General features: G+C 42.3%; 2 long non-coding RNA genes across 2 annotated transcripts; both read left to right on the forward strand.

Annotated features, from left to right (window-relative positions):
- The first annotated feature begins 18,368 nt into the window (after positions 1–18,368).
- Positions 18,369–20,415, forward strand: LOC148001357 (uncharacterized). Its single transcript, XR_015637036.1, has 2 exons — positions 18,369–18,813; positions 18,860–20,415. It is a non-coding gene; the product is annotated as an uncharacterized LOC148001357 (long non-coding RNA).
- A 2,168-nt stretch (positions 20,416–22,583) lies between these two features.
- LOC148001358 (uncharacterized) lies at positions 22,584–24,203 on the forward strand. The gene is made up of 2 exons (XR_015637037.1): positions 22,584–22,881; positions 23,199–24,203. It is a non-coding gene; the product is annotated as an uncharacterized LOC148001358 (long non-coding RNA).
- Positions 24,204–24,523: the final 320 nt, after the last annotated feature.

Below are 24,523 nucleotides of genomic sequence, written 5' to 3' on the forward strand. Positions count from 1 at the left end.
CCAGTCTTTTTGTCTTGAAATACCACCAATGAACATCAAATTTCCATTCAAAATCATGAACAAAACCTTTTAATTTAGATTTATTTACATTTGTACCAAATTCAAATAATCTGTATGGATTTTATACTATTTCAAAAGGGAAAGTCACATACTTTGTAGATAAACACAATATATTTATTTCTTGATGTTGTTCCAGGTCATTAGAGTATCCTTAAATATATTTAACACATCCTTGTATGAAATTAGTAAACAAATACAGTTCATGTGCTGTTCTGGCAAAGGTTTCCGTTAAAATTCAGAGAGGTCTGTCTTTAAATGGTTATTGATTGAATTCTGATCCTAAAGTATATTACAATGGCATTTTATTATTTTCTCAACTCATATGATTGCCTATTCAAAGGTACTAGAAATCTTAGTACATTTCATTTGTTATAAAATTTCCCTTGACATGGTGGTGGTGGTGGTGATACACACATACCTTTGTTTATACACTAAAATTCTTATTTCCAATCTTTTGATGTTAAGAAATGGTGTGTTGGGAGGTAATTAAGTCATTATATTTATAGTCCTTACACTGTATTTTAGATGTCCCGCGCGCGACTTTTCGCCGGCAAGGAGCACGCGGACATTAGAAATCCTTACTGTGACCAACTTTATTAATCTTAGAAGAGGAAAAGCCACGCCGCGCCAACATGGGGCGCTTATAAAACCCTCGTGCAGCGCACCCACACCTGATTGGTTGTTACCCATGATCTCATAAGGCACGCCCCGGAGTGGGCAAAGACATGGCACGAAGGCACTCTTGCACATGCGCACAGTTAACTACCTGAAAGGGGGGCCGGCTGGCGCAGCGAAGGTTGGCGCCATCTTGTAATGGCGGAGTCTATCCTGCCCTACCACGTGGGGCGCAGTGGAAGACAGCGCCATCTAGTGGTGGCGAACGTATTGTGGCCCTCTACATCTCACCCTTATAATTTATATAATTTTATAGCAGAAATGATCACCCTATCGCGTGCAATGAGGAAACCTCAGCGATGTGCAAGGGCTGATCAAAGGAACACTGAGTCTCTCTCAATCCCAGTGCAATGGATCCACAGATCCATGGGGTGCAGGAGCAGAGAACTCAGATACAGAGAGTATCCCTCTCCTCCCAGTGCAATGGACCCACAGATCCATGGGGTGCAGGAGCAGGGAACTCAGATACAGAGTAAATCCTGAACAAGATAACCAAATTCCAGGTGAGGCCCTTTGTACAATGGCCACAAGTGCTTGAGTGATAACGGCCTTATCACGTTACTGTTGAGATCTGAGTTTGTAAACCAACCATGGTATGAATACTGATCCACAGCATAGGGCTGCATCAAACAGAGCCACTCCCGATAAGTAGTGGGCACCTCATATGGTCCTCCTCAGCTGTTACCACCAAGGACTGTAGTCAAGCTGCTCTTATAATAAAATTTAGAATTCCCAATTGTTAGTAACTACTCTAGAAAGTTCACCCACTGTACTTGTCTAACAATAGATTGGGGGAGGATAACTCCAGACACTGCAGACACAATGTCTGCAGCAGTAATGGCTGCTACAATAGCAGCGAAAGTGTCAAGGTCTTTTCCAGGACAGTTCAGGATCAGTCATTCTTCTCTGGAACAACCAGCAGGCAATGGAACCATTTCTGAGATCTGTATAACCAGGACAGAGTTCTCCAGTCACTGTAGCTTTACACAGGTGGCTTTCTGTGAAGCTACAGTCTGTAAAATGACAACACCAGTTACCAGTTAAGGCAGCAAGAGTCACCAGGGACATGAAAGGACAAGGGTAACAGCTGGAGTCCAGTCTTCTCCAGGAAGCAGCAGTGTACAGAGTCTGATAGTAAGCCACAGTGGGACGGGAACACACGCAGCGGTAACACTGACTGCAGCAACTGCAAAATCTCTGTGATGACAAAGGATGAAGGGGAAACTTCTATCTTCCTCTCAGGGCAGAGGAATGACTCCAGGGACCCGAACCAGGAGAGCTGAATAACCAGGATCAGCAAGTCTCAGCAACCACCCAGGCAGCTGGCACACTCCTGTAGCATCCTGTAGAAAAAACACAAACATTCCCTCTTCCCCATATAAAATATCTGGACAGGAACATGTCAATAAGTGGATCTCTCTATTTCACCTAGGCAGAAGTATGTCTAGTTTTAGGGTGCCATAAACTTTGGCATCCAAATTTTTAAAATTGAAATAAATGGAGCATTATTTAGCATACAGGGATAACTCCCCCTTTTTATTTATTAAGATATAAACTGTCTAGTATCATTGTCCTCCCTCGTTAAGGGGTCTAGGCAATCTAGTTTGAGTTCTTAAATGTCCTATAAAGGAACAGTATTTAGTGCTCTTAACCACTAAGCCATTTTTCTAGCACCTCACAAACTTTATTTACCTAAACATAAGCATTAATTAGAAATGTCAAATCTTGTAAATATTGTCCAGATTCAGTCTTACTAGAAATCTCTGAGCTGGCAGGGTGAGGCTGGGAGTTGAAAGTAAACAAATGGAGTCTTTCTCTTTTTGTGAGGGTGTGTTATCAACTCTATTACCATTTTTAAAGAGCTGGGTCTATGGTTTTGTTTAGTTGTCTGAGCCAGAGCACTGAAGGGACAGTGAGTTGTCAGACATTTACACTGAAATCACTCACTGATTTCATGTAGAAACTTGCCTCTAATAAAGCATTAAGTAATTGAAATCAATTGTAAACCACAAGCCACACATTGGCTATCAGTATATGAATAGAAAGCTTGATTTTTTAACATTTTAAAAACAGTGGCTAAAGCAAGGAATTTAATAATCTGTGTTGAAGCAATAGAAACTCAAGAGAATAAACAAGTGATCTAATCATATATGTAGCCTTTTCATTAGATGAACCACCTATAAATGTACTAAGCGCATTTCCTATGGGTTGTACGCTCAAATATGTAGGAAGTACAAAAGCATGTAAAGAGTAAAATTATCAATTTTGTCTGAAAAATTTGTATATGTAATAGGCCAAATATCAGTATTTAGTAGTAACCAATTAACTGTTGTTTGGAATAAGATATGTTTTACCAGGTTTCTATTCAAAATACTTCCACGACTCCAGTCCACAACTCTGTACTAACACAGCTGAAGCTTTATCTCCAATGTGCATAACAAAGACCTAAGTCCTCTGGTAAGGTGAGGTACTTAGCCAATTAACATATCTTTAGAAGCTTAAAATTAGCTTCAAATATTCTTATCTAGAGTAGTGTAACAGCTACTCCCCAAATATTAAAGCTCATTTTGAGAGCAAAGGTTTGTAATAAAAATTTCCATATACATTGAAAGATTTAAGTTCTAACTTCTTACACTGAAGAAGCAACAAAATTATATAATATAAGGCTTTTAGCCATTCTTAATGATATCACTTTATGGGCTCTCTAAAACTATAAGCAAGCTCACGAAATGAAAACTCACAATTGTTATGACGAAAACAAATTGTATAAAATCAATCCTCTAAATCTGTCTTGAAATGGCAGTTGGAGTAAGGAAACTGGTTGTAATGTTCTCACAAGTTCTAAAACCTCATCAATCCTTATAAATCCTGTAACAATCTCTACCTGTTTGATTTTTCCTTAATTAAAAATAAGTTTGAGTTAGTCAATGTAACACTGGCAATCCTAAATCACAATCTTTAAGTTCTCTTTGTAACACCAGAACACAGCCACGAGGTCACCTGAGTTCTGAGTACGTGACTAGGCAACTGTTCTCCGGGCAGTGGAAATTAGCATTAGAATACAGATAACTTCAGGGCAAGCCACAACTTTGGAAAGCAAAACTCAACCTCCAACAAACAATCTAGTCTCCAAGGCACCCCAGGTCTATCTATTATGTTACAAAGTTTGACTGTCAATTCTTACTTTTGGACGCACAATTATTCATTTGTTCCTTTTTGAAACGAGTTAAAACCAAGTCAAGGTGTGCACGACCGGCAGATAAAGTTTTTACCATTTTTTCTTTTGAACATGAAACATAAAACTTTTAGACAATGAGAAACAAAAACCACAGACATACACTGACAGACATGGGGACATCCTGGTGCACCAGAGACAAACAATAGACAAAGAGGGGAAAAAGCCAGATGGTGTTCACGGCGACTATCCACTCGAGTGGAGATGATATGGGCGATGGATTGTCTCAATTCCTGGACTAGTCCACCAACGTGTTGAAACCCAATTTCTGTAAGATACTGAGAGATATTATCTGGGCAGTACGATCGACATCCGCCAATGGTATGGAAGTGAAACACAGTCCTGAATATTTTTACTCACAACCCAATTACATTAACTCTATCAGGCTGTGCACGGGCACTGAGATGTCCTTTTGTTTGATTCTCCTGAATAAATTTTCAGGCGGTCTGCCTCTATCAAATCTGATCAGTATGACTCTGTAAAGCTGTCTCGTCAGCGTCCCCAGAGCCGGCGCAGGAGCTTAATTACAACTTTCATAAGCACTAAGACAAAGTTTTTCTCCCAAAATACTGTGTTCCTTTTACCTCCTCCCTTCTCACCCGGGGCATTCTTTCCCCAATTTTTCTCTCCCGCGGATCTAAGGTCCTCAGGAGGGTCTATTTTCTTAAGTGCACTTTTTCCCTTTAAACTCTTTAATTCGTTATCTAACACTGTTTCTGACGCACTGTCTTGCCCTCCCCCCAATGCTCTCTGCTTTGCTGTTACAGCTGGGCAGTTCCCACACGACCTCTGACGCCGTTTGGCGGTAGCTAGAAACTCAAAGGTCAATAGAAACAACTCGAGGGTTGCCAGAGCAACCATAGCGGCACCTGCCGCGTCCGGCAGGGGACTGAGCTGGAGCAGATCAGGGCTAAACATTGTCTCTCAGAGTTTTTTACCTGCATTCCACAGCTTCTGGATTTCTTCCATGAAACGGAGGCTTCCTCTTGGCACCGGCGATGTTGTAGCTTTCTGTGTCCCGGATTCTCGGCACCAAATGTCCCGCGTGCGACTTTTCGCCGGCAAGGAGCACGCGGACATTAGAAATCCTTACTGTGACCAACTTTATTAATCTTAGAAGAGGAAAAGCCACGCCGCGCCAACATGGGGCGCTTATAAAACCCTCGTGCAGCGCACCCACACCTGATTGGTTGTTACCCATGATCTCATAAGGCACGCCCCGGAGTGGGCAAAGACCTGGCACGAAGGCACTCTTGCACATGCGCACAGTTAACTACCTGAAAGGGGGGCCGGCTGGCGCAGCGAAGGTTGGCGCCATCTTGTAATGGCGGAGTCTATCCTGCCCTACCACGTGGGGCGCAGTGGAAGACAGCGCCATCTAGTGGTGGTGAACGTATTGTGGCCCTCTACATTTAGACTCTAAATAGAAAGGATAGATGGGGATTCTTATTCCTCCTTTGCTTTCTTTCTTGGAAGAATGAAAAAATGCACATTTTTTTCTCAGAGACAGAGCCCTTACCAGATTCATCATTGCTAACTTCTTTGTTGGCAGACAAATTAAAAGGTAATGTAGAAAGGCAACAATATGAACCAACCAGACTCCTTCAGAGCACTCAGGGACTAAACCCCCAACCAATCAGTACACATGGAGTGACCCATGGCTCCAGCCGCATATGTAGGGGAGGATGGCATTGTCCACCATCAATAGGAGGAAAAGCCTTGGTTCTATGGAAGCTTGTTGCCCCAGTGTAGGGGAATGCCAGGGCGTTGAGGTAGGTGTGGTTGGGTGGGAGGGGTAGCCTCCTCATAGAAGCAGGGGTGGAGGGGATGGGATAAGGTGTTAGCTGTGGAGAAACTGGGAAACGGGATAACATTTGAAATGTAAATAAATAAAATATCCAATAAAATGCTCCTTTCTAGAACATTACACTAATCAAGGCGGTGTGGTTTAGGAGAAACAAGTGACTGGATAATAGAAAAGATGAAAGATGTACCTGATCACATAAAATCACCAGATCCATGACAGAGAGACTATGGAAACATGAGGAATGAAAGATATAATAACTAGTGTAGGAATAACTAGATTTGATATACATATGCTAAAAGTATTCATGGAAAAATTCCTTTACAAAATATTATTAAGACTTGGGAATATAACTTTTAAAATATACTAATATGCAGTAAAAGTGTAGATAGTTCCTCAAATATTTAACACCTAAGTTCATCCACGTAATCTTAGATGAACAAATGTGCTTTTAGGTGAATGCTTACAACAGAATGTGTATGTAAAATTAGACAATGAGATTATAATTTTATTAAAAGGTATTTTAAATTTTATATAAGATTTTAGCTATATTAAGTTTTTATTAATAGAGTAACCTATTTTAAAAATACTTAAAAATGAGAAAACAAGATATAATGGAAAAAATCATGTTCAAAACTGTGTATTAGCTGAACTTATATACATCTTTAAGGTTACTAAATGGCCAAAATAATTGGAAAACTTTAACATGTAATTAAATTGACACCTAAGCAGAGGGAAAAAATAAATAAAAATCTTACGAAAACTGTTTTGTGTTTTTTTCTACATCATTTGTCGCAGAACTCACGCTTGAATGAAAATGAGAAGCCTGGTGTTGAAGTGCATTTTGCTAGATTTTGGAGGACAGCCTGAACTCCTCCTGAGTCTCACTGTAGAAAGAAACAAACAAGTAAAACATACCTACAATAAGAACACAGCCAACCATGACAGACCATCATGGATCTATAAGAACTGTGACAACAATCACTCTGAACTAGAAACAATAAACATCCATGATAAAGCAGACTACGAGAAACTCCTACCCATCTCTTCTGTCTTCAAACAACACTACAGATACTTAGAAAGGGAGTCTGGCCAAGGAAGTGATGTAATATAATCAGATAATTTTTTTTCTTATTATCAGTATACACTAGTTGAAATACTTTTATACTAAAATCGGCATATAAATACTACGACAGTTTTTATCATAATTGCCAAACATTGAAAACCAACAAGCTGTTCTTTATCAGATGAGTAGATAACAACCCATATTGATTTTTTTGACAATATTTAGTGATAAAAATGAAAGGAGGCCCCACCTCTGAAATAGCAATCCACTGTATTGTGCTCACTCACAGAAGTCAGTTTGAGGATGCTACATACATATTCTAAATATGAATGAGAAAAAGTAAAAACCTACGCGTCACTTGGAAGATCAAAAGTTCTAATGGATTTGATTGGGACTAAGGGACTAGAAATGAATAGGCAGGTAAGTATGATTTTAAGGTACTGTAAATCTATATTTATATATCCATATAGGTATAGATATAGAGATAGATATGCAAATTATATCATGTTGGCACTTATAGTTCTATACATATTAATTATACTGAAGACATAAGCTATTTGCTACGTAGATTATAGATTAACCAATTATAGCAAATAGACTCAAGCTCAAACACAATGATAAAAATGAGGAATCTGGGATAATAAAAAAGGGAGTGCATGAAGTTCAAAGTAATTCTCATCTTGTTCTATGAACATAGCATTGCATTATAAATATTATCTTCTGAAGTGGATTTTCAAAGAAAATGTTTAAGGAAATGACACTACACAACATAAAAACAAAATGTTATTATACAAATCAGTTTAATCCCTCAAGAATAAATAATAGAAAAATTAATAAAATCATCACTTTGCCAGACAATGTATGCTATACAATGACATACATAAAAAACTATAAATAGGTAAACTCTTTTTTATAATTGCAATGAAAGAGTGATATTAAGTACTTTTATTACTACAACTAATGATAATAATAATAAAAGCCTTACAAAATTAAAAGGAGGAAGTTTTGTTTGTGTTACCTTATAATATGTCTCCATTTTTCCTTTTAGATAGAGGCTATTTATTAATTAATTTGTTTATTCTTTCTTCCTTCATTTATTTAATTCTTTGAATTTTAATAAATATACAGTGAATTTTAGTCCTTTTCTCTGACTACTTTATTTTTTCCCCTAGCTATTTCTATAAAACATTTCTTATTCTCTAAAAATCCTACTCTTGCTTTGGTTATTCACTGTTGTCTACATTTCAAAGTGTCATCAGACACTATGGACATTTATTGGAGAAGGCATTAGCTATCTTACTCAGCTGTAAATGCTGTAAGCTACAATACAAAACTGCTAGGCATGATCTGCCTTCTTCTTCTGTAACTGCAGGATTATGATGGGATCCACCAATCAATTTATCATTAGGTTGAGGCCCACTCCTCAAGAGGAAACCAGTTTAATACTGAAAAGCTGGTCAAATGCCCAGGTCTAGGGAGTTCTTAGGTGCTTGCGGATAATCTAGTACTACAGTCCTGTGGAATGGAAACTTCATTGAACTACTTGTCATATACTAGTTTTTATACCCATAGATTAGCATTGTTCTTATTGTTCATTAGAGGATCTACTTGCAAAAATAGAAGCTGTGAATGGAGACACTCATGACTCTTTGAAAGTAATGCCAAATATGGGTAATGCTGGAGGCTTCAGTCTTTAAAAATTCAGTTCTTTATGGTAGGAACATGAGGTTATTGGTCTTAACTGCAATCATGAAGGAGACAGAGAGATGAACGCTTGTGCTTAATTCATAACTTCCTGAATCTCAGCCTATAAAAAGGTGCCTCACACATTTATTTAGTCTGTTTCTTACCTCTTAATTTAAACCCTTTTGGAAACATCACTTTAGACACAGCAAAAATGTTTTTATAGTGATCCTAAATTGAAGTTAAATCGACAAAGATTATCTAATGCAAATTAGTGAAGGATTTATCAATGGTGAAGGATTTATCAATGTTTAGAAAACTGGAAGAAAGAAATTAGCATTCTTAAGTTTAGAAAATCATTGTGATTTTGTGTTGATGGGAAGTACAGGGGTAAACACAGGCAAAACATTATTATGCCATGTACTTAAAACTGTATGAATTTACATCATGAAATGTATAACTCAACAAATAAATAAGTAGTTATGGAATAATTCAATTACTTTTTAAAAATTGCTCATGATGTCTCAGAATTTCACAAATAAGCAAATGAGCTATTGATTTGGAGAACAGGTTTTGTTATAAATTGCCTTAGTTTAAATTGGATATTGAACTCAAGGGATAAATACTTGTTTCCTTGAATGTGGGGTTTTTTTGTTGTTGTTATTGTTGTTGTTTATTTGTTTATTTATTTACTTATTTATTTATTTATTTTTGGCTTTATTTGCAAGGCTATAAACATAAAGTCATCTTTTTTTATAGAGAAGGTCCATTTAGTTTTGTCCAATTGTTTAGTGTATTTAATCTCTAAAATGTGTGTGTGTGTGTGTGTGTGTGTGTGTGTGTGTGTGTGTGTGTGTGTTGTTATTTGGGGAAACTATTAACATTCAATGAATGATATGTACATCTATGGGGATGTAAAAGTTAATATTGTTTAGAATATTAATACAAATATACTCATCAATACAGCCTTTCATGCAACACACCTTGAAAGGCCCTTTGTTAAAAATAGTCCCTTTCTCACTTTCTAATCACTCTTGTCCCTAATAATCATTACTGATTGAAAGTGATAAAAATGACTCATCTTTCCTTTGGAAAATGCATTTAAATGAGTGATGCAAATAAATTATGAAGGATTGAATAATGACAATTTACAAAATATCTGTAATAAATAAACTAGTATTCTAGATATGTGCAGTTATAAGCATGGAAGTTTGGCAAAGGGATTTTATTAACACACATTTTGGCTCTGTTTTCTGAGATAGATATGTCTGAAACATATTTTAGAGGCTCATTATGTTTCATTGACTAGTCTGAGACCAATTATATTCACGAGGCTGAACTCAAAACAGCAATCCATCTGCTGCTACTTCCAGAGCATGCAACAGCATTGTCTATTTAGGGAAGTCCTAGTGAAATTTCAATAATTATACAATTTACAGGTAATTTCACTGATACCAAAGGTTCAAAATTCTGATATCTTGTGGAGTGTAAGTAAAAGAAATTGCATCTTTTGTAGAATCTACTGGAGCATTATCAATTAACCTTGACTTATTGAGGCAATTTCTTGACAATGTAATATTTATTGCAAGGCCTTTAAATGCATAATGGAGAGCATAGTTACAACACATTCATCTAGTATTTCAAGACCTGATGCACTCAAAACCCTATGACCATTGCTGAACGAATGTGAAATCACAAATTCTTAAGCAGCAAAACATAAACATGCACGTGTATTTATTGCTTATGCATTATAAAATATCAATTGTACTCCCAGACTTAGTTTCTTTATCAAAATTTTTCTTAATGTTTTCCAAGGGGTGAGCTATTATTAATTGTTATTAATTTGAAAAAGTAAATACTGTTTAAAATAAATTGAAGATGAGTTTAACTCGTTTTTATGAATTAAAAGAATTTATTTGCAGCAATAGATATTTTTCTGTATTCAAGGAACATTAGAAATGTCATTATCAGAGAGCTCTGTGGGGTGTAGTTAGTTGATATTGTTGTCCTTCCTATGGGGTTATAGTTCCCTTCAGCTCCTTCAGTCCTTCCTCTAATTCTTCCACTGGGGTCCCCAACCTCAGTCTGATGGTTAGTTGTGAGTGTCTGCATGTGTATTAGTCAGGTGCTGGCAGAGCCTTTTAGCAGACTATACTAGGCTCCTGTCAGCAAGAACTTCCTGGCATCAGCAATAGTATTGTAGTTATGAGGTCTGCAGATGGGATAGATCACTAGTTTGGGCAGTCTCTGTATGGTCTTTCCATCAGTTTCTGCTCCATTGTTTTGTTCCTGTGTTTCTTTTGAATAGGAACAATTCTCTGTTAAAATTTTTGAGAGGGTTGGTAGCAGCAACCCTCAACTGGGGGCTGTGCCTGTCTACTGTAGGTGGTCTCTACAGGTTCTCTCCCTTTGGGGGGTACACATGGGTAGGTCCATACCTCCCGCTACATATGTAGCAAAGGATGACCTTATCAGGCACCAATGGGAGGGGAGGCCCTTGGTCTTGCAGAGGCTTGATACCATGCATAGAGTGATGCTAGGGTGGTGAGGCAAGAGTCGGTAGGTGGAGGTATGCCCTCTTGAGACAAAGGGGAGTGGGTGGGATGAGGAGGGGTTTGTGGAGGGGAGTCTGGGAAGTGGGACAATATTTAAAATGTGAATAAATAAAACAAACAAAAATTATAAAATGTCAATATCATATATTTGTTAGTTTTTATGTCAATGAGATTCAGGCTATTCTATCTCTCCAGAGACTTAACTAAGTATAGCTAATGTGCTAAGAAAATCTTTTGCAGGAACTATATCTTTCAACTATTATACAATTTCTGCTTAAGAATTTTTTTTTCAGATTTATTTTTTTAATATTTAGATAAACTTGAACATACATGATGATATATTGTAGGAGGGGAGCTGAATCTACGTACATTTTCTTTTTTTTTTAATATAAACTATTTTTTTTATTAACTTGAGTATTTCTTATATACATTTCAAGTGTTATTCCCTTTCCCGGTTTCCGGGCAAAATCCCCCTCCCCCCTCCCCTTCCTTATGGGTGTTCCCCTCCCAACCCTCCCCCCATTGCCGCCCTCCCCCCATAGTCTAGTTCACTGGGGGTTCAGTCTTAGCAGGACCCAGGGCTTCCCCTTCCACTGGTGCTCTTACTAGGATATTCATTGCTACCTATGGGGTCAGAGTCCAGGGTCAGTCCATATATAGTCTTTAGGTAGTGGCTTAGTCCCTGGAAGCTCTGGTTGCTTGGCATTGTTGTACTTTTGGGGTCTCGAGCCCCTTCAAGCTCTTCCAGTTCTTTCTCTGATTCCTTCAACGGGGGACCTATTCTCAGCTCAGTGGTTTGCTGCTGGCATTTGCCTCTGTATTTGCTGTATTCTGGCTGTGTCTCTCAGGAGCGATCTACATCCGGCTCCTGTCGGTCTGCACTTCTTTGCTTCATCCATCTTGTCCAATTGGGTGGCTGTATATGTATGGGCCACCTGTGGGGCAGGCTCTGAATGGGTGTTCCTTCAGTCTCTGTTTTAATCTTTGCCTCTCCCTTCCCAGCCAAGGGTATTCTTTTTCCTCATTTAAAGAAGGAGTGAAGCATTCACATTTTGATCATCCGTCTTGAGTTTCGTTTGTTCTAGGGATCTAGGGTAATTCAAGCATTTGGGCTAATAGCCACTTATCAATGAGTGCATACCATGTATGTCTTTCTGTGATTGGGTTAGCTCACTCAGGATGATATTTTCCAGTTCCAACCATTTGCCTACGAATTTCATAGACTCGTTGTTTTTGATAGCTGAGTAATATTCCATTGTGTAGATGTACCACATTTTCTGTATCCATTCCTCTGTTGAAGGGCATCTCGGTTCTTTCCATTTTCTGGCTATTATAAATAAGGCTGCGATGAACATAGTGGAGCACGTGTCTCTTTTATATGTTGAGGCATCTTTTGGGTATATGCCCAAGAGAGGTATAGCTGGATCCTCAGGCAGTTCAATGTCCAATTTTCTGAGGAACCTCCAGACTGATTTCCAGAATGGTTTTACCAGTCTGCAATCCCACCAACAATGGAGGAGTGTTCCTCTTTCTCCACATCCTCGCCAGCATCTGCTGTCACCTGAGTTTTTGATCTTAGCCATTCTCACTGGTGTGAGGTGAAATCTCAGGGTTGTTTTGATTTGCATTTCCCTTATGACTAAAGATGTTGAACATTTCTTTAGGTGTTTCTCAGCCATTCGGCATTCCTCAGCTGTGAATTCTTTGTTTAGCTCTGAACCCCATTTTTTAATAGGGTTATTTGTTTCCCTGCGGTCTAACTTCTTGAGTTCTTTGTATATTTTGGATATAAGGCCTCTATCTGTTGTAGGATTGGTAAAGATCTTTTCCCAATCTGTTGGTTGCCGTTTTGTCCTAACCACCGTGTCCTTTGCCTTACAGAAGCTTTGCAGTTTTATGAGATCCCATTTGTCGATTCTTGATCTTAGAGCATAAGCCATTGGTGTTTTGTTCAGGAAATTTTTTCCAGTGCCCATGTGTTCCAGATGCTTCCCTAGTTTTTCTTCTATTAGTTTGAGTGTGTCTGGTTTGATGTGGAGGTCCTTGATCCACTTGGACTTAAGCTTTGTACAGGGTGATAAGCATGGATCGATCTGCATTCTTCTACATGTTGCCCTCCAGTTGAACCAGCACCATTTGCTGAAAATGCTATCTTTTTTCCATTGGATGGTTTTGGCTCCTTTGTCAAAAATCAAGTGACCATAGGTGTGTGGGTTTATTTCTGGGTCTTCAATTCTATTCCATTGGTCTATCTGTCTGTCTCTGTACCAATACCATGCAGTTTTTATCACTATTGCTCTGTAATACTGCTTGAGTTCAGGGATAGTGATTCCCCCTGAAGTCCTTTTATTGTTGAGGATAGCTTTAGCTATCCTGGGTTTTTTGTTATTCCAGATGAATTTGCAAATTGTTCTGTCTAACTCTTTGAAGAATTGGATTGGTATTTTGATGGGGATTGCATTGAATCTGTAGATTGCTTTTGGTAAAATGGCCATTTTTACTATATTAATCCTGCCAATCCATGAGCATGGGAGATCTTTCCATCTTCTGAGGTCTTCTTCAATTTCTTTCCTCAGTGTCTTGAAGTTCTTATTGTACAGATCTTTTACTTGCTTGGTTAAAGTCACACCGAGGTACTTTATATTATTTGGGTCTATTATGAAGGGTGTCGTTTCCCTAATTTCTTTCTCGGCTTGTTTCTCTTTTGTATAGAGGAAGGCAACTGATTTATTTGACTTAATTTTATACCCAGCCACTTTGCTGAAGTTGTTTATCAGCTTTAGTAGTTCTCTGGTGGAACTTTTGGGATCACTTAAATATACTATCATGTCATCTGCAAATAGTGATATTTTGACTTCTTCTTTTCCGATCTGTATCCCCTTGATCTCCTATTGTTGTCTGATTGCTCTGGCTAGAACTTCAAGAACTATATTGAATAAGTAGGGAGAGAGTGGGCAGCCTTGTCTAGTCCCTGATTTTAGTGGGATTGCTTCGAGTTTCTCTCCATTTAGTTTAATGTTAGCAACTGGTTTGCTGTATATGGCTTTTACTATGTTTAGGTATGGGCCTTGAATTCCTGTTCTTTCCAGGACTTTTATCATGAAGGGGTGTTGCATTTTGTCAAATGCTTTCTCAGCATCTAATGAAATGATCATGTGGTTTTGTTCTTTCAGTTTGTTTATATAATGGATCACGTTGATGGTTTTCCGTATATTAAACCATCCCTGCATGCCTGGGATGAAGCCTACTTGATCATGGTGGATGATTGTTTTGATGTGCTCTTGAATTCGGTTTGCCAGAATTTTATTGAGTATTTTTGCGTCGATATTCATAAGGGAAATTGGTCTGAAGTTCTCTTTCTTTGTTGTGTCTTTGTGTGGTTTAGGTATAAGAGTAATTGTGGCTTCGTAGAAGGAATTCGGTAGTGCTCCATCTGTTTCAATTTTGTGGAATAGTTTGGATAATATTGGTATGAGGTCTTCTATGAAGGTTTGATAGAATTCTGCACTAAACCCGTCTGGACCTGGGCTCTTTTTGGTTGGAAGACCTTTAATGACTGCTTCTATTTCCTTAGGAGTTATGGGGTTGTTTAACTGGTTTATCTGTTCCTGATTTAACTTCGATACCTGGTATCTGTCTAGGAAATTGTCCATTTCCTGAAGATTTTCAAATTTTTTTGAATATAGGTTTTTATAGTAAGATCTGATGATTTTTTGAATTTCCTCTGAATCTGTAGTTATGTCTCCCTTTTCATTTCTAATTTTGTTAATTTGGACGCACTCTCTGTGTCCTCTCGTTAGTCTGGCTAAGGGTTTATCTATCTTGTTGATTTTCTCAAAGAACCAACTTTTGGTTCTGTTGATTCTTTCTATGGTCCTTTTTGTTTCTACTTGGTTGATTTCAGCTCTGAGTTTGATTATTTCCTGCCTTCTACTCCTCCTGGGTGTATTTGCTTCTTTTTGTTCTAGAGCTTTTAGGTGTGCTGTCAAGCTGCTGACATATGCTCTTTCCTGTTTCTTTCTGCAGGCACTCAGAGCTATGAGTTTTCCTCTTAGCACAGCTTTCATTGTTTCCCATAAGTTTGGGTATGTTGTACCTTCATTTTCATTAAATTCTAAAAAGTTTTTAATTTCTTTCTTTATTTCTTCCTTGACCAGGTTATCATTGAGTAGAGCATTGTTCAATTTCCACGTATATGTGGGCATTCTTCCCTTATTGTTATTGAAGACCAGTTTTAGGCCGTGGTGGTCCGATAGCATGCATGGGATTATCTCTATCTTTCTGTACCTGTTGAGGCCCGTTTTTTGACCAATTATATGGTCAATTTTGGAGAAAGTACCATGAGGAGCTGAGAAGAAGGTATATCCTTTTGCTTTAGGATAGAATGTTCTATAAATATCCGTTAAGTCCATTTGGCTCATGACTTCTCTTAGTCTGTCGACATCACTGTTTAATTTCTGTTTCCATGATCTGTCCATTGATGAGAGTGGGGTGTTGAAGTCTCCCACTATTATTGTGTGAGGTGCAATGTGTGTTTTGAGCTTTAGTAAGGTTTCTTTTACGTATGTAGGTGCCCTTGTATTTGGGGCATAGATATTTAGGATTGAGAGTTCATCTTGGTGGATTTTTCCTTTGATGAATATGAAGTGTCCTTCCTTATCTTTTTTGATGACTTTTAGTTGGAAATTGATTTTATTTGATATTAGAATGGCTACTCCAGCTTGCTTCTTCTGACCATTTGCTTGGAAAGTTGTTTTCCAGCCTTTCACTCTGAGGTAGTATCTGTCTTTGTCTCTGAGGTGTGTTTCCTGTAGGCAGCAGAATGCAGGGTCCTCATTGCGTATCCAGTTTGTTAATCTATGTCTTTTTATTGGGGAGTTGAGGCCATTGATATTGAGAGATATTAAGGAATAGTGATTATTGCTTCCCTTTATATTCATATTTGGATGTGAGGTTATGTTTGTGTGCTTTCATTCTCTTTGTTTTGTTGCCAAGACGATTAGTTTCTTGCTTCTTCTAGGGTATAGCTTGCCTCCTTATGTTGGGCTTTACCATTTATTATCCTTTGTAGTGCTGGATTTGTAGAAAGATATTGTGTAAATTTGGTTTTGTCATGGAATATCTTGGTTTCTCCATCAATGTTAATTGAGAGTTTTGCTGGATACAGTAACCTGGGCTGGCATTTGTGTTCTCTTAGGGTCTGTATGACATCAGTCCAGGATCTTCTGGCTTTCATAGTTTCTGGCGAGAAGTCTGGTGTGATTCTGATAGGTCTCCCTTTATATGTTACTTGACCTTTTTCCCTTACTGCTTTTAATATTCTTTCTTTATTTTGTGCGTTTGGTGTTTTGACAATTATGTGACGGGAGGTGTTTCTTTTCTGGTCCAATCTATTTGGAGTTCTGTAGGCTTCTTGTATGTCTATGGGTATCTCTTTTTTTAGGTTAGGGAAGTTTTCTTCTATGATTTTGTTGAAGATATTTACTGGTCCTTTGAGCTGGGAGTCTTCACTCTCTTCTATACCTATTATCCTTAGGTTTGATCTTCTCATTGAGTCCTGGATTTCCTGTATGTTTTGGACCAGTAGCTTTTTCCGCTTTACATTATCTTTGACAGTTGAGTCAATGATTTCTATGGAATCTTCTGGTCCTGAGATTCTCTCTTCCATCTCTTGAATTCTGTTGGTGAGGCTTGTATCTACAGCTCCTTGTCTCTTCTTTTGGTTTTCTATATCCAGGGTTGTTTCCATGTGTTCTTTCTTGATTGCTTCTATTTCCATTTTTAATTCCTTCAACTGTTTGATTGTGTTTTCCTGGAATTCTTTCAGGGATTTTTGCGATTCCTCTCTGTAGGCTTTTACTTGTTTATTAATGTTTTCCTGTGCTTCCCTAAGTGTGTTCATGTCTTTCTTGAAGTCCTCCAGCATCATGATCAAATATGATTTTGTAATTAGATCTTGCTTTTCTGGTGTGTTTGGATATTCCATGTTTGTTTTGGTGGGAGAATTGGGCTCCGATGATGGCATGTAGTCTTGGTTTCTGTTGCTTGGGTTCCTGCGCTTGCCTCTCGCCATCAGATTATCTCCAGTGTTACTTTGTTCTGCTATTTCTGACAGTGGCTAGACTGTCCTATAAGCCTGTGTGTCAGGAGTGCTGTAGACCTGTTTTCCTCTCTTTCAGTCAGTTATGGGGACAGAGTGTTCTGCTTTCTGGCGTGTAGTTTTTCCTCTCTACAGGTCTTCAGCTGTTCCTGTGGGCCTGTGTCTTGAGTTCACCAGGCAGCTTTCTTGCAGCAGAAAATTTGGTCTTACCTGTGGTCCCGAGGCTCAGGTTCGCTCGTGGGGTGCTGCCCACGGGCTCTCTGCAGCGGCAGCAACCAGGAAGACCTGTGCCGCCCCTTCCGGGAACTTCAGTGCACCAGGGTTCCAGATGGTCTTTGGCTTTTTCCTCTGGCGTCCGAGATGTGTGTGCAGGGAGCAGTCACTTCTGGTTTCCCAGGCTTGTCTGCCTCTCTGAAGGTTAAGCTCTCCCTCCCACGGGATTTGGGTGCAGAGAACTGTTTATCCAGTCTGTTTCTTTCAGGTTCCGGCGGTGTCTCAGGCACAGGGGTCCTGCCGCTCTTGGGCCCTTCCCCACGGGAGCCCAGAGGCCTTATACAGTTTCCTCTTGGGCCAGGGATGTGGGCAGGGGTGAGCAGAGTTGGTGGTCTCTTCCGCTCTGCAGCCTCAGGAGTGCCCACCTGACCAGGCGGTTGGGTCTCTCTCTCACCGGGTCTGGGAGCAGAGAGCTGCTGCGGGCCGGGATCCGCGGGTGTGGGACTTCCGGTAAACACAGAACGTGCTGGTCCTAGAGAAATTCTGCTTTCCTGTGTCCCAAGCTCACCAGGCAGCTTTCTTGCAGCAGAAAATTTGGTCTTACCTGTGGTCCCGAGGCTCAGGTTCGCTCGTGGGGTGCTCCCCACGGGCTCTCTGCAGCGGCAGCAACGAGGAAGACCTGTGCCGCCCCTTCCGGTGAAAGACCCCAGCTTAGCAGCAGTAACGCCATTTTGCAAGGCTGTACTTAAGATGACTGGTTCAGGGAAAGGTTAGAACACTGAGTACACAGCGGCTGCCAAGCAAGATGTGTTTGGTTGAAGGCCTGGCAACAGGACGACTTCGGTTGAGCACCTGACAATGAAAAAAAGCCCCGGGAGAGGTCCCACACCCTGGTGGGGGGCCGAGTCAGTCGTTATGTTCCAAGAAGGTAGCTAAGAAACTTGCCCCCGGGCTGAACCCTTGGGGGGCCGAGTCAGCCATTATGTTTCAGGAAGGTAGCTAGGAAACTTGCCCCCAGGCTAAACCCTTGCCATATTAGAATCCACCAATTATATCCCTGTAACCATGCATCTGCTTCTGTATGCTTGCTTCTGCTCCCCAAAATCCTATAAAAGCCCATCCTTGGTTCCGTGGGGCACGCCAGTCCCCCGAGTGACTGAAGCGCCCGCAGGTGCCTGTGCCTGTGTATCCCGACAATAAACCAAATCCTCTTGCTGATTGCATCCTGTGGTGTCTCGGTCTGGTCTTTGGAGTTGGAGGGTCTCCATCCCGAGGGAAAGTTCTCCCTGAGAGCTTTTCATTTGGTGCGTTGGCCGGGAAAGGAGATCCTCCACCCAGGGACCACCGACCACCCACTGGGAGGTAAGCCGGCCGGCGTCTGTCTGTCTGTCTGATTTTGTCTCGTTCTGCCTTATTCTGTCTGTTCTGTGAGCGCTCAGCCAGGTCTGTTCTGTGAGCGCTCAGCCAGGTTCTGTGAGCGCTCAGCCAGGTCTGTTCTGTGAGCGCTCAGCCAGGTCTGTTCTGTGAGCGCTCAGCCAGGTCTGTTCTGTGAGCGCTCAGCCAGGTTGTTTGGAATTTGGGCGGGATGAAGAAGGAGCTGACGAGCTCGGACTTCTCGCCCCGCAGCCCTGGAAGACGTTCCAAGGGTGTTAGGGGCCCGACTTTTCGGGGCCCAATCTGGGAGAGGAGAAAGATCCGGACTAACGGCACCTCTGTCTGTAGTTTTGGCTTTCAGAGGGTCCCGGACCTTTGCCACCTCCATCTGACTTTTTGCTTTCAGTTTGGTACCAAAGCCGTGCAGCACGCCTGTCTGTTGTTTGTTTGACTGTTGGTGTTGTTTGTTTTCTCTGTGTTCTAATCTTCCTTAGAACTAACATGGGACAGTCCCTAACAATGCCCCTAAGTCTCACTCTTGATCATTGGGAAGACGTCCACGACCGGGCACACAACCAGTCCGTCGAGGTTAAAAAAAAAAAGGAAAATGGCAGACTCTCTACACATCCGAGTGGCCCACTTTTGGAGCAGGATGGTCAGTGAATGGCACATTTAATAAGATCATTATTTTACAGGTTAAAGATCGGGTCGTCCACGGACATCCTGACCAGGTTTCTTATATTATCACTTGAGAGAGTCTCGCCTTAAACCCCCCCCCCCGGGCGGAACCCTTCGTGGACCCGAATTGGCCTCCCCTCAACCCCCAGCCTGTCCCCTCGGCCCCGCCCGGTCTGCCGGCCACGTCTTAAGAAACCTCTCCTCCCAGCAGACCCAAACTCCCCTCTCATAGATCTTCTCTCTGACAGGCCCGGCTGAAACGGAGGAGGCAGAGCCGCTGGCCAGATCAGTTGCCGGGCCACAGTCTGATAAGGGTTTCTCCCCTGTCGCAGGGAGATCGCGCAATAAGCACGAGGTGGTGCCAGATACAACCTCCCAGGCTTTCCCACTTAGACAGGGAACCGGTGGCCAGACCCAATACTGGCCGTTTTCAGCAGCTGACATTTACAATTGGAAACAACACAACCCTTCTTTCTCCAAAGATCCGGTGGCACTCACCGACCTAATAGAATCTGTTTTACTTACCCACCAGCCTACTTGGGATGACTGCCAACAGCTCTTACAGGCCCTCTTAACCTCAGAAAAAAAAAAAAACAAAGAGTGTTCCTAGAGGCCAGAAAGCATGTTCTGGGAGATGATGGGCGTCCCACCCAGCTGCCTGAAAAAATTGATGCTGCATTCCCACTTAAGAGACCAAACTGGGATTTTAATACAGCTGAAGGTAAGGGACACCTACGCCTTTATCGCCAGTTGCTTCTAGCGGGTCTCCGAGGGGCTATACGACGCCCTACTAATTTGGCTCAGGTAAAACAGGTATTACAGGAAGCAGGGGAAACTCCCTCCGCCTTTCTAGAGAGACTTAAGGAGGCCTACCGTATGTACACTCCCTATGATCCAGATGACCCAGGACAAATGACGAGTGTCTCTATGTCCTTCATCTGGCAGGCTGCTCCAGATATCAAGACTAAGTTACAGAGGTTAAAAAATTTGCAGGGCTATACATTACAGGATTTACTTAAAGAAGCTGAAAAGATTTTTAATAAGAGAAAGAATTGAGTCGAATCTTGGCCGCCGTAGTACAGGGCCAAGAAAGGAAGGGAGATAGGGGGGAGCTCGAAAGGGGCTGAAGCTGGATAAAGATCAATGTGCCTATTACAAAGAGAAAGGGCACTGGGCCAGAGAGTGCCCCAAGAAGCCTGGCGGACCCCGAAAGCCTCGACCATGAACCTCCCTCTTGGCTCTAGATAAAGATTAGGGAGGTCAGGGCCAGGAGCCCCCCCTGAGCCCAGGCTAACGCTTAAAGTTGGGGGGCAGCCGGTTGCTTTCCTGATAGACACAGGAGCCCAGCATTCAGTCCTCACTCAAGCTTCAGGACAACTCAGCGACCGGACGGCCTGGGTACAAAGAGCTACTGGTGAGAAACAATACCGATGGACTACGGACCGCCGGGTTCAGCTGGCTACTGGTAAGGTGACCCATTCCTTCTTACATGTTCCGGACTGCCCGTACCCTCTGCTGGGCCATGATCTTCTCACCAAACTAAAAGCACAAATTCATTTTGAGAAAGGAGGGGCCCAAATAACTGGCCCCCACGGAACTCCCCTTCAATTTCTATGAATATAGACTATATGAACTGGGACAGGACAAGCCACAATCCCTAGAAATAGACACTTGGGTCACGAATTTTCCACTGGCTTGGGCAGAGACTGGTGGGATGGGGTTGGCACTCCAACAGCCCCCCTTAATTACACAGTTAAAGGCCACTACAACTCCAGTCTCCATAAAACAATACCCCCTGTCACATGAAGCTTATCAAGGTATAAGGCCTCACATTAGGAGGCTTCTAGATCAAGGCATCCTAATCCCCTGCCGGTCGCCTTGGAATACGCCTCTTCTGCCTGTTAAGAAACCTGGCACTGGAGCTTATAGGCCAGTACAAGACTTGAGAGAGGTCAACAAGAGGATAGAAGATATTCATCTGACTGTTCCAAACCCTTACAATTTGCTCAGTAACTGTTCATTGATGAGAAACGGGTATGCTAAAGGGTCCTAACACAAAGGTTGGGACCCTAGAAACGCCCTGTGGCCTACCTGTCTAAGAAATTGGACCCTGTGGCCTCCGGCTGGCCACCGTGCCTAAGGATGGTGGCTGCTATTGCTGTCCTGATCAAGGATGCTAGAAAATTGACTTTGGGACAGCCACTCGCCATCCTAGCACCCCACACAGTGGAGGCCTTGGTAAAGCAGCCCCCAGACCGCTGGCTCTCTAATTCCCACATGACCCACTACCAAGCCTTGTTACTGGATGCAGAACAGGTTCAGTTTGGACCCGTAGTCGCCCTCAATCCTGCCACCTTGCTTCCCCTACCAGAGGAGGCAGAACAGCATGACTGCCTACAAATCCTCACAGAAGTACATAGAACCAGGCCGGACCTATCGGACCAGCCTCTTCAGAATGCTGACCACACATGGTACACGGATGACAACAGCTTCTTGGCAGAGGGAGAGCGAAAGGCTGGAGCTGCGGTCACTACGGAGGACAAAGTGATTTGGGCGAAAGCCCTGCCTGCTGGTACCTCCGCACAACGGGCTAAACTAATATGGCCTTGACTCAGGTGTTCAAGATGACAAAAGGTAAGAGGCTAAATATATATACAGACAGCCGTTATGCCTTTGCCACGGCACACATCCACGGGGAGATCTACCGGAGGCGGGAGCTGCTCACATCTAAGGGTAAAGATATTAAAAATAAGGCTAAAATTCTGGCCCTCTTAGAAGCCCTATTCTTGCCCAAAAGACTGAGTATTATACATTGTCCAGGACACCAGAAAGGGCACAACCCAGAGGCACGAAGAAACCGGCTGGCCGATGCCACGGCGCGAGAAGCGGCCATGAACAAACAAATCTTGCCCTTAAATAGCCCAGACCAACCCACGCCCCCACCAGTGGGACAAACTAGTTGGGTTTATGCCCATGAGGACATAGAGCTCCTAGAAAAAATGGGGGCCATCTACCACCCTCAACTAAAACAGTGGGTCTACAGTTATGCCAATAAAAATGACTTTTGAATTGATCTCCTTTTTACATAAATTAACCCATTTGGGGTTTAAGAAGATGAAAACCTTACTAGATCGGGAAGAGATAAATCTGTGTTTTTTTGAATCGGGACAAAGCGATACAAAAGGTGACTGAGAGTTACAAAGCGTGCGCTCAGGTTAACCCGGAAAGGACCATGATTGGACAAGGAGTTCGTCCTAGGGGACACCGTCCTGACATCCATTGAGAAATTGATTTTACTAAAATTAAACCAGATATATATGGATACAAGTATCTCCTAGTGTTTGTAGACACCTTCTCAGGATGGGTCAAAGCCTTCCCCACAAAACACGAGACTACAAAAATGGTCACCAAGAAGCTCCTCGAGGAAATCTTTCCCAGGTATGGCATGCCTCAAGCGTTGGGGTCGGACAACGGGCCCGCTTTCGTCTCCCAAGTAAGTCAGTTGGTGGCCAAATTGCTGGGGATTGATTGGAAATTACATTGTGCCTATAGACCCCAGAGTTATAGAAGGAGACTTTATCCAAACTTACGCTTGCAACTGGCTCAAAGGATTGGGTGGCCCTCCTTCCCCTAGTTCTATATCGGGCCCGGAATACCCCGGGCCCCCATGGTCTAACTCCTTTTAAAATAATATATAGAACACCACCCCCATTTGTCCATTTCTTTGATTCAAACATTGCTGATTTTGCTGACAGCCCTTCTCTGAGGGCCCATTTACAGGCCCTACAGATTGTGCAGAGAGACGTCTGGAGACCTTTGGCCGCTGCTTACCAGGACAAGCTTGAACATCCGGTGGTGCCACACCTGTTCCAGATTAGAGACACCGTGTGGGTGCACAGACACCAGACCAAGAATCTCGAGCCACGGTAGAAAGGACCCTACACCGTCCTCCTGACTACCCCGACCGCCCTAAAGGTAGACGGAGTCTCGGCTTAGATCCACACACCACACGTCAAGACAGTCCGGTCTGAGGAATTGACTAATCACAACACTACACCCCAGACATGGAGAGTTCAGCACACTCCAAACCCCTTAAAGTTAAAACACCTACGTGGTTCCTCCTAGCCCTTTTGTGGCCTAGAGTCAGTGGGGGAATAAGCCCCCACCAGACAGAAATTTCTTGACCAAGTCGAGTGAAAGATTTCACTCAAAGTTAGCAAGAAAAATGGGGGAATGAAAGACCCCAGCTTAGCAGCAGTAACGCCATTTTGCAAGGCTGTACTTAAGATGACTGGTTCAGGGAAAGGTTAGAACACTGAGTACACAGCGGCTGCCAAGCAAGATGTGTTTGGTTGAAGGCCTGGCAACAGGACGACTTCGGTTGAGCACCTGACAATGAAAAAAAGCCCCGGGAGAGGTCCCACACCCTGGTGGGGGGCCGAGTCAGTCGTTATGTTCCAAGAAGGTAGCTAAGAAACTTGCCCCCGGGCTGAACCCTTGGGGGGCCGAGTCAGCCGTTATGTTTCAGGAAGGTAGCTAGGAAACTTGCCCCCAGGCTAAACCCTTGCCATATTAGAATCCACCAATTATATCCCTGTAACCATGCATCTGCTTCTGTATGCTTGCTTCTGCTCCCCAAAATCCTATAAAAGCCCATCCTTGGTTCCGTGGGGCGCGCCAGTCCCCCGAGTGACTGAAGCGCCCGCAGGTGCCTGTGCCTGTGTATCCCGACAATAAACCAAATCCTCTTGCTGATTGCATCCTGTGGTGTCACGGTCTGGTCTTTGGAGTTGGAGGGTCTCCATCCCGAGGGAAAGTTCTCCCTGAGAGCTTTTCACCGGGAGCTTCAGTGCACCAGGGTTCCAGATGGTCTTTGGCTTTTTCCTCTGGCGTCCGAGATGTGTGTGCAGGGAGCAGTATCTTCTGGTTTCCCAGGCTTGTCTGCCTCTCTGAAGGTTTAGCTCTCCCTCCCACGGGATTTGGGTGCAGAGAACTGTTTATCCGGTCTGTTTCTTTCAGGTTCCGGCGGTGTCTCAGGGACAGGGGTCCTGCCACTCCTGGGCCCTCCCCCACGGGAGCC

This window comes from Rattus norvegicus, chromosome 14 (assembly GCF_021556685.1).
Source record: "Rattus norvegicus strain SHRSP/BbbUtx chromosome 14, alternate assembly SHRSP_T2T, whole genome shotgun sequence".
Taxonomy (NCBI): Eukaryota; Metazoa; Chordata; class Mammalia; order Rodentia; family Muridae; genus Rattus; species Rattus norvegicus.